This window comes from Mustela putorius, unplaced genomic scaffold (assembly GCF_011764305.1).
Source record: "Mustela putorius furo isolate JIRA1106 unplaced genomic scaffold, ASM1176430v1.1 tig00003898_pilon_pilon_pilon, whole genome shotgun sequence".
Lineage (NCBI taxonomy): Eukaryota > Metazoa > Chordata > Mammalia > Carnivora > Mustelidae > Mustela > Mustela putorius.
In genome coordinates, this window is record NW_025422047.1 from 23,583,424 (window position 1) to 23,593,181 (window position 9,758).

The window sequence follows — 9,758 nt, forward strand, 5'->3', positions numbered from 1 at the left end:
TGTCAAATTTGTCCAGTTCTTTCTGTTCTTTTAACTTTTTATATTTCCTTAGCTAAGATTCCAATGAGATGTATCTTTTTTAGAAAACTGAAAGCCACAAAACAATAAGTATAACTCTCAGGCTGTAAAATAAAACCACTGAATAAAAGAAAAAAATCTTAATAAAAAAAAGAGAAAACTTTCTTTAATCAGTGAATACATGCTAAATAATGGAGTATTTTCTATACTGCTTGCTGTAAATTTATTCAAGACAATCATACACATCAAAATATTGTATCTAGGTTATAATGACTGGATTTGTTATAATTGTTTTGCAACTGCAAAAACATAGGAAATCATTTTATATAATCAAGATGTATACATTGAAATGAAGTGAGATGCTAAATTGATTTTCAAAGTAGCTGCTGCTCTTCATATATAATAAAGTAATAAGATGAAGATTAACAATTAAGTAAGAATTTTACCAATATAAAATAATTCTTCATTATTTGCGGTGGAGCATTTGTAACTACAGATCATTGTTTTTAATGAGTTCCTTTATAAATGTAAAGTTTTCAAATGATTTCTATAACTGTTGCCAATATCTGCAGAAAGTTGACCATAAGGACTTCAATGCTTCAAAAGATACAAGAAGAATGACATAAATGATAAAAGGTTAGTATCCAAAATCTAAAAAGAATTTATCAAACTCAACACCTGAAAAATAAATAATCCAGTTAAGAAACGGGCAGAAGAGACAAATAGACATTATTCCAAAGACATACAGATGATGAACAGACACATGAAAAGATGATCAACATATCAAGGTAATACAAATCAAAACCATGAGATAACACCTCACACCTGTCAGAATGGCTAAATTTAACAACATAGAAAACAGTAGATATGGATGAAGGTGCAGAAAAAGGGGAATCCTCTTACGCTATTGGTGGGGATGCAAACTGATGCAGCCATTCTGGAAAAGAGTATGGAGTTTCCTCAAAAAGTTGAAGATAAACAACCCTATGACCCAGCAATTGCAGTACTAGGTATTTACCCAAAGGATATAAAAATACTGATTCAAAAGGGCACATGCACCCTGAAGTTTGTAGCAGCATTATCAACAACAGCTAAACTGTGGAAAGAATCCAAACATCCACCAACTGGGGAATGGATAAAGAAGTGGCATATTACTCAGCCATCAAAAATGATGAAATCTTGCCACCTGCAATGATATAGATGGAGCTAGAATGTATTATGCTAAGCAAATTAACCCAGTCAGAGAAAGTCAAATACCATATGATTTCACTTGGGGGTATAGCTCAGGGTTAGAGCATTTGACTGCAGATAATTTCACTCATATGTGGAATTTAAGAAACAAAACAGATGAACATAAGGGAAGGGGGTGGGGAGAGAGCGAGAGATGGAGGAAGGCCATAGAAGACTCTTAAATATAGAGAACAAGCTGAGGGTTGCTGGAAGAAAGGTGAGTTGGGGAATGGGCTAAATGGGTGATGGGTATTAAGGAGGGCACTTGTGATGAGCACTAGATGTTATATGTAAGTGACAAATCACTAAATTGTACTCCTGAAACCAATAGGAAACCAATATTATGCTATATGTCAACTAACTAGAATTTAAATAAAAACTTGAAACAAACACACACCAAATCCAAGAAGAGATGGACTCTATCAGGTATACTCTTGGTGAAGGGAAAAGGGAAATGATCTGCAGTTCCCCATCACAGCATCTAGAGAGGCACAGAGAACTTGGCTCTATCTGAATAATTCAGGTTTTCTACTGAAGGACTCTGACTCAGTGGGTAAAATTAGGAAATAAGTACCTCAAGGTCAATGATCCCAAAATGAGAGAAGTCAGTAGCATATTAGAATTAACTGGGGAGTCTGGGGGCATTTTACTAAGCTATTCTTTGTTCTCCAGAGATTTTGACACTCCTACTTCCCTGCCAGTAGCTATTCATCCGTAGCTATTTATTGTCATAGTGATTCACTATTCTTAATATTCTGGTATATTACAGATGAAAAAGTTATAGCTGGTAATTACTAGTCTAGTCACTAAGTAAATGTGTAGCCAAATGAGTGCCATGGGTAATAGTATCCAGGTTGCAGAAAATGATGCTGATTTAAGGTAGGACTATAACCTTAGTGCATCCCCTCTGAAGGAGGAATTGACAAAAGTAACAGGACACCAGACAGAATGAGAGGACTTGGGCAAGTATCAATTCCCAACAGTTTGTGTCTCAGGAAACAAAGGTTTTAAAAGAAAGACAGAGGGTCAGAGGCTTTCATACAGACTCAGGACAACATGTAATTCCCAATTCACCAAATGCTGGAAACGTGCTCTATATTTCTGAAATTGTTTGTAGAGAATTAAATATAACTGATTCTGTAAATTGGGATAGTTGAGAAGGGTTGGGGGAGGGAGAACTTAAAGATAAACAACATAAAGTCTTGATCATGATCATTACTATGACAACACAAAATCTCTGGGGAGCAAAATATTTTTGTAAAAATGTATGAGAGTCAAGAAAATAATGTTTGTTGTCACTATTTCTACATGAAACTTCCTTGAAGTCCCAGGCACTGAAGAAAGATAAGGTAAAATGGAAATAATTATCAGGATTCAAAGGAAAAACAAAATTATTCTCTACAGGCAGTAGGATTTTCTATATAGCAAATCAGAGAGACTCTGGAGATAAATAGTGAGAATTATTAAGAGAATTCAACAATGCTACTAGATATAAGATAAACACACAAAGAACAGCTGCATTCCTGAATACTTGCAACAACTAATAAGAAATATTCCACTCATTAAAGAAAGAATTACCATTAGGTATATAAAGGAAAAAATAAGCAAAAAAATGTGGAAAACATGTATGGAGGAAATTAGTTCAAGAAGATAGGTCTAAATAAATGGAGCTATTTATCTATGCTATCATAAACAGGCCAACTCTTTCCAAATTAATCTGAAAATTCAACCAAAAATTTCAAAAAGGGGTATCATAGATTTTTAAGAACACAGAAAAGCCAAGAAATGTTTGAAGAATAATATTAGAGATAGCTGAGGACTCATTCTACCTTATGTAAAGACTTACCATTAAGCCACAATACTTTGGTAAGGTAGTTTGGGCACAGATGTAGATTAAATAAACCAACAACATAGAAATTACAGCAAAACAAACTACACAGAGTTGAACTGTGCTCCCCTATGAACTTCAGAATATAAACTTATTGGAAATAGCCAGCAGATGTAAATAGTCAAAATGAGGGCACACTGGACTGGGCTGGGACCTAAGTGTTTCTACCAGAAGGTCATGTGAGGACAGGAGACAGTCAGGAGAGAATACCACGTGATGATGGAGGCAGAAATTGCAATGATGCATCTACACAAAATGCCAAGACTGCTGACATACACCAAAAGTTAGGGAGAAACGAGGAAGTATCCTCCTCCAGAACCTTAGAGATAAAATGGCCCTACCAACACCTTGATTTAGGTGTTTAGGTCACCCCCACAACTGAGATAATATATTTCTTTGTTTTAAGCCATGTAGTTTGTGATAATTTGTTTTGGCAACCCTGGGAAACTAATACACAAGCAATCATATATATCAGATATTTATACAGGGCTGTCACATTCCATAGCTCCAAGGGACAACATTTACATTATATTCTATGTGCTCTAAGGCTGTGCCATTCACATAGCATATGTTATGAATGGTGCCCCCTGGAGTTGTGCAGAGCAACAGCTCTCTTTATGTAGGACAGAGGAGGCAGTACAAATTATTGTGGAAAAGACCAACATTTGAATGATATGTGCCAGAATGAGGGCTAGGCATGTGGAAAAAAATAAAGTCAGAACCTGGTCTCACTTTATATAAAACAAACAAAAAAGCCAAAAACAATTCTAGACAGAGTGATGGTCTCTCTAAACTTTATCCTTGGTAAGGTTTGAAAAAATGTAAATTTTAAAAGAAAATATTAAAATAACCTCATACCATTGGGATTGAAAAAAAATTTTTTTTAAAGATTTTATTTATCCATTTGACAGACAGAGACAGAGATCACAAGTAGGCAGAGAGGCAGCCAGGGAGTGGGGAGAGCAGGCTCTCTGTTGAGCAGAGCCCGATGTGGGGCTCAATCCCAGGACCCTGAGATCATGACCTGAGCCGAAGGCAAAGGCTTAAACAACTGAGCAACCCAGGTGCCCCTGAAAATTATTTCTTAAACAAAACACAAGAAAACCTAAAACACTGTTTTGATAAGTTTGAGTATATTGAAATTAAAATTTTCTGTATGACAAATAACATCATGAACAAAGTGAAAATACAAGCAACAAAACAGAATACATTTGCATTATGTATTCCTTATCAAAGAGTATATCCAAAATAGTTAAAGAACCATAAATAAGTAAGAAAAGGTAAATAAGCCAAAAGAAAAAAAATTAGCAAAATGTATGAGCAGGTAAGTGGAGAAAAGACACCATGTTTATGAAAAAATGTTAAGTAGTTTTTATGTTCAATAAAACTACTCTACAATCCAGTAATCCCACTACTGGCTACTTATCCAAAAAATACAAAAACATTAATTCAAAGGGATACATGCACCCTTATGTTTATTGCAACAATATCTACAATAGCCAATTAAAGAACAGCCCAAGTGTCCATCGATAGATGAATGGGTGAAGAAGATGTGATATAATATACACATTATTATATATTATATAATATAATAATAATATAATAATATAATATAATTAATATAAAATATCAAATGTGATATATCACATTTATTATATAATATATAATAATTAATATATTATATATAATAGAATATATAATAAAATATTACTCAACAATAAAAAAGAATGAAATCTTGCCATTTGCAAAAACATAGATGGAGCCAGAAAGTGTACTGCTACACAAAATAAGTCAGAGAAAGACGAACACCTTATGATTTCACTTATATGTGGAATTTAAGAAACATAACAAAACAGTAAAGGTTAAAGAGAGAGAGAGAGAAAGACCAACCAAAAAAACAAACTCTTAAGTCTAAAGAAAAAGCTGATGGTTACCAGAGGGAAACTTATATAGTTTCTGGATAAATACATTATGTTTTAACAATATAAAAGTGGACTGGAAGGATTCATACTAACTTTAGGATAATATTCATCTATAAGAAAGATGAACAAGGAATGAGATGAGGTGCCTTTAATTAGATATGTAATATTTTGATTATATTTTTAAAATCTAAAGTAAATATAAAAAATATTAACATTTATAAACTCTGGCATTAGGCAGTACATGGATATCTGATATATCATTTTCTAATCTTTTAGTGTGGTTGAAATATTTGGTAAACAAAATAGAGACAAAGAAAGAAAGGAAAAGGAGAAAGAGAGGAGGCAAGAGGAAAAGGAGGGAGGAAAGTGGATATGGTCTTTGGACACAGACAGCTCTGCAAGCTAATTGTGGCAGTGTGGTTTAGTAGAAGGACCTTGGCTGTGGGCTCAAATAGACTTAATTCTAGGTCTTTCAACTTTCAATTATCCTAGGACTCCATTTACCCACCTCTAAGATGGACAGATAGAATGTAACTAACCATGTTCTGTGAAGACTGTTGGGGAATTATGTAAGATGCCCTATACAGTGTCCACCAAGCACACAGAGTGCTCCCTGAATAATGCAGCCTCCTCTCTCTTCTTTTTAGCAGTGGGAAACAGTAAAGTCTGCAGAAAGTATACCACCTTAATTCATTGGATGGAACTGAATTCCTCCTTCTGATGCAGTCTTTTTTTTTTTTTTTTCATCTCAGTAAAAGTAATTTTGAAAAGAGATTAAATGCCTTTGGCATGAACAAAGATGCAGACTATAGAGAAAATTGTAGGGCTTCAGCTTCCTCCAAAGTATCCATTATAAAGGTAGGTGAGAAGTTCCTATGGCTCTGCATTTCAGCTCAAGTCACTTATTTAAGGAGATCATGGCACAGGCCCTTCACCCTTGGCTGTTAACGACCTTACTTTGAAGTACTGAATGGAACACCCAGTAGGGTCAATTGCAGACTCAATGACAAGAATTAAAGCACAAAGCTCCCTAATGAGATCTGTGCTTATTCCTTGTGGTTCAAGGAACACAGTGGTTAATAGTTTACAGCCTACAGGGTCAAACCCCTTGCAGAAGCAGAGTTAACTTAGGCATTCCCTGGGCTGTATAAACAACACTGTCTGTAGTAGAAAGCTTGACCCTCCTTTTATCATGCCAGGAAATTCTTGGAATGTAGCCACTGTCTGATATTTATGGTTCCAGAAGCATTTGACTCTGAAAAGTCTCTAATTCTGGAAAATGGCTGCTTGTCAGTTGTGAATACACAAGCAGTGTAAAAGTCACCTCTTAGAAGGAGAGTGAGGACAAAAGGAACAGCTTGTGAGGTCAGAAGTGTGGCAAGAATGATGTCTACCTATAGAGGAAGTGTATCTGCATGTTTAATAACATACATACCAAAGTCCTATACGTGTATTTCCACAAAGAGAAACTAAAATAGTAAAACGTGCTTAAACACATAATTTTGTTTAATTTACCTTTTGTCTATATAAAAAAATTGTGGCTTATAGTATTTAGCAAAATAGTAGAATAAAACAGTCTAAACTTACATAGGCTTCTGTCACTGTGTAAACTTATTATTTTTTTTTTTTTTTTGAGCTCTTAGAACTGAAAGGAACCTTGAGAGGTCCTTTCATCTATTTCTTTCTTCTTTGCACTAACAGGGATATTCAGGGCAACCCAAGCAATTGTTCACCTTATTGTTTAAAAAGAAAGAAAGAAAGAAAGATTTTTAAAACTTCCTTGGATATAAGTATCTCCATCTCTAAAAAAAAAGAAAAAGAAAAAAAATCCTCCATTCTGAAATTCATTATCAATCCTTTCTAAAGGATTTATAAATTAAGCATAGAGAATCCCATAAGATACCTAATAACTGAATCAGAGGTAGTGGTTTCATACATTTTCCAAACATCTTGTCTCCAAGGTAACCTGTTCCTTCCTGACAGGCTGGAGGGCTAGAGAGAAGTGAGAAGATGGAAACATGATGAAGTCACATCCAAGGATGAGGTGGCCACTGGCTGATGGATCGATTCCGACAAGAATAAAACAATTCATAGAAATCAATGTCACCGGCCCACAGGTGCATCTCACAACTGCTGCCGCGCTGGAGATGAGTTGCAAACCCTGCATTCTTTTCTCAGTAACACTAGCGTCCAATAGTCAGATACAACCTTTAAGCCTGACCTCCATAAAGGGAAAGGGGGGGATGCCCCTGAACTCCATAGTAAGAAGTCACCCAGAGATCTTCAGCAGGTTATTCTGATCTACAAAATCCAGGCAGGTGATGAAGAAATCAGAGGTACCTTGGTAGAAATTGAGTAAGGGACAGACTGGGCTAGAAAGAGAGAGGTAGATAGTGAGCCCTGTGATCGGGATCACAGAAATCTCAAAAATGTGGAGGTGCTGGGAAACAAGAGATAAGGGAGAAAACCTGAGCATCCTGCTCTGCACCTGCAGGGTTGGTGTCTTTTTTTATGATAATCACTTGTGACCAACAAAGAATAACCAGACCCTAAAATGGAAGTAAGCCATAGAAGGTGTGATCACTAGTCCCTGTTCAATGGTGTTACCAATAGAAATGCTAAAAGAATTTAAGTTCCCAGGTTAGCTTTCTATTGAAGACCGACTTTAAATGCCCTCAGTGGCGACCCTGTAGGGTCCAGCGTTTTCTGTATCCTTATTTAAACTTTTGTCTCTTTACTAACTGTCCTTTGTCATTCTTCGACTCCTTGGGACAAGAACCTACCTCTCCCACTTCAAAAATAACTGGTATTTTGCTAGGAGTTTCTGGTATTATTTAAGGAAATGTGAAATCTCCTTTCCAAGAGTATTTGAAAATATCCAGCTACACAGAAATGCTGTCACCTGGGAAGTGGTCCAAGTTTGAACAGTGGAGATTCGTTATTATAGATCTGTTCAAGGTGGAACCCCCCCAAACCTGGCCCGGTGTCACACATTCTGCACTTTTGGCGGGTTAAAAGACCCAAGCAGGGTTTATAATAAAAGGAACTTAGTTCTCTCCACCCAGTGGGACCCAGCAATTAATGAATTTACACATGTGGTCCTTTCCTGCTTCAAGTCGGTTTCCACTACTACCCCTGTGTCTGCTTCCTAACATCTTAGTCCTATCTACACTACCATCAGCACAACAGTCTGAGGGGAGTTAGGGCATCCTGGAGCCAACTGGCCTGAGGAGACAGAATACTCAGTAATAGCAGTTTCTGTTTCCTGAGCAGCCAATACATCCCTAATACTGGGCATTAGGCTGCATGCCAGTATTTGAAGAAGATCCTAATAAGGAAGTATTAACATTATACTTAAAAAAAAAAAAAGATTTAATTTATTTATTTGAGAGAGAGCAAGCAAGCACGAGGAGTAGCAAAGGGAGAGAGAACAAGCTGACTTTGAGCTGAATGTGGAGCCGGATTCAGGGCTCCATCCCACAACCCTGGTATCATGACCTGAGCTGCAATCAACTGTCGGTTGCTTAACTGACTGAGTCACCCAGGCTCCCCTAGCATTATTTTCATTTCAAGAAGGAAACTCGGGCTTAGAGAAGCCAATTTATTTAAGGATATGCAGTGAATAAGAAGAGCCGGGAATCCAACCTTGGGGAGTATTACCTTCAAGTCCATATTCTTAATACCATGTTCTACTGTCTATGTTTAATAAGACTTTGCCACGGACTAGATAGGGAAAGTTGGGCCAAAATCTCTCTGAATCGCGACCTTTTTATGCGTAAAATGTCTCTTCCTTTCTCCAAAAGAATTTTAAGAAGTCTACGTAAGACACCCGCGGTACTTACTGTGTTACGGCACCCGGACTGGATCCTGGCGGAAGAACCAAGCGGCCTGGGAGACTTTGGCGGATCGGCTGTTTATTTAACACCGGTGGGCTCGGAGGATTTGCTCTCCGAAGGTCTGAGTCCTGAGCATTAGCAGGGAGGGAAATTGATATCTTTCTACTTCCGCATACTCGGTACTTTTCGTGCACGCCGGAAACGGGGTAGGACAGAACCCGGAAGGGCTTTGAGACAGGGGCTGAACTCCCTCGCTAGTTTGGTCGGCCATCTTAGAGTGCGGGTTTTCCCCATCAACTGGAATTAACAAGTGTACAAAGTAGGAGGGGGAAAGGTAGAAAGAAAGGGAGGGAGGGAAGGAGGAAGGAAGGAAGAAAGAAGAGAGTTTGAGGGTGAAAAAGATGCCTTTGTTATGTTAATGACTAGGCTGGACACGTCCCAAGATCACCTAAGGGTGGAGGCGGGTTACCTTGAGGAAATAACTGAGCGATTGGAAGGTTGGAACTTTCAGTCACACCCCCCAACCCGCAAGAAAGAGAGGGGGTTTGGAGGTTAAATCAATTGCCAATAGTGAATGACTTGATCCTTCTTGCCCATGTCATGAAGCTGCTATTAAATCCCAGGGCAGGGTTCAGAAAGTTTCTGGCTGGTGAGCAGGTGGAGGTACTAGGAGTGTGGCCCGCCTAGAGAGGACGTGGAAACTCTGAGCCCTTCCCCTACACTTTTCCCTGTGCATCTCTCCCATCTGGTTGTTCCTAAGTTATAGGCTTTTATAATAATCCATAAACCAATGTTCTAGTAAGTAAAATGATTTATCTGTGTTCTGAGAGCTGCTCTGGCAAATTAATGAAATCCAATGTGGGG

At 37.5% G+C, this 9,758-nt stretch overlaps 1 long non-coding RNA gene across 2 annotated transcripts in view; it reads right to left on the reverse strand.

Annotated features, from left to right (window-relative positions):
• LOC101692342 overlaps positions 1–9,092 on the reverse strand; it is a 35,495-nt gene extending 26,403 nt beyond the window's left edge. For both annotated transcript variants that reach the window (XR_001179968.2, XR_199650.3), the window contains exon 1: positions 8,901–9,092. This is a non-coding gene — a long non-coding RNA (uncharacterized LOC101692342). The remainder of the gene's footprint in view (positions 1–8,900) is intronic.
• Positions 9,093–9,758: the final 666 nt, after the last annotated feature.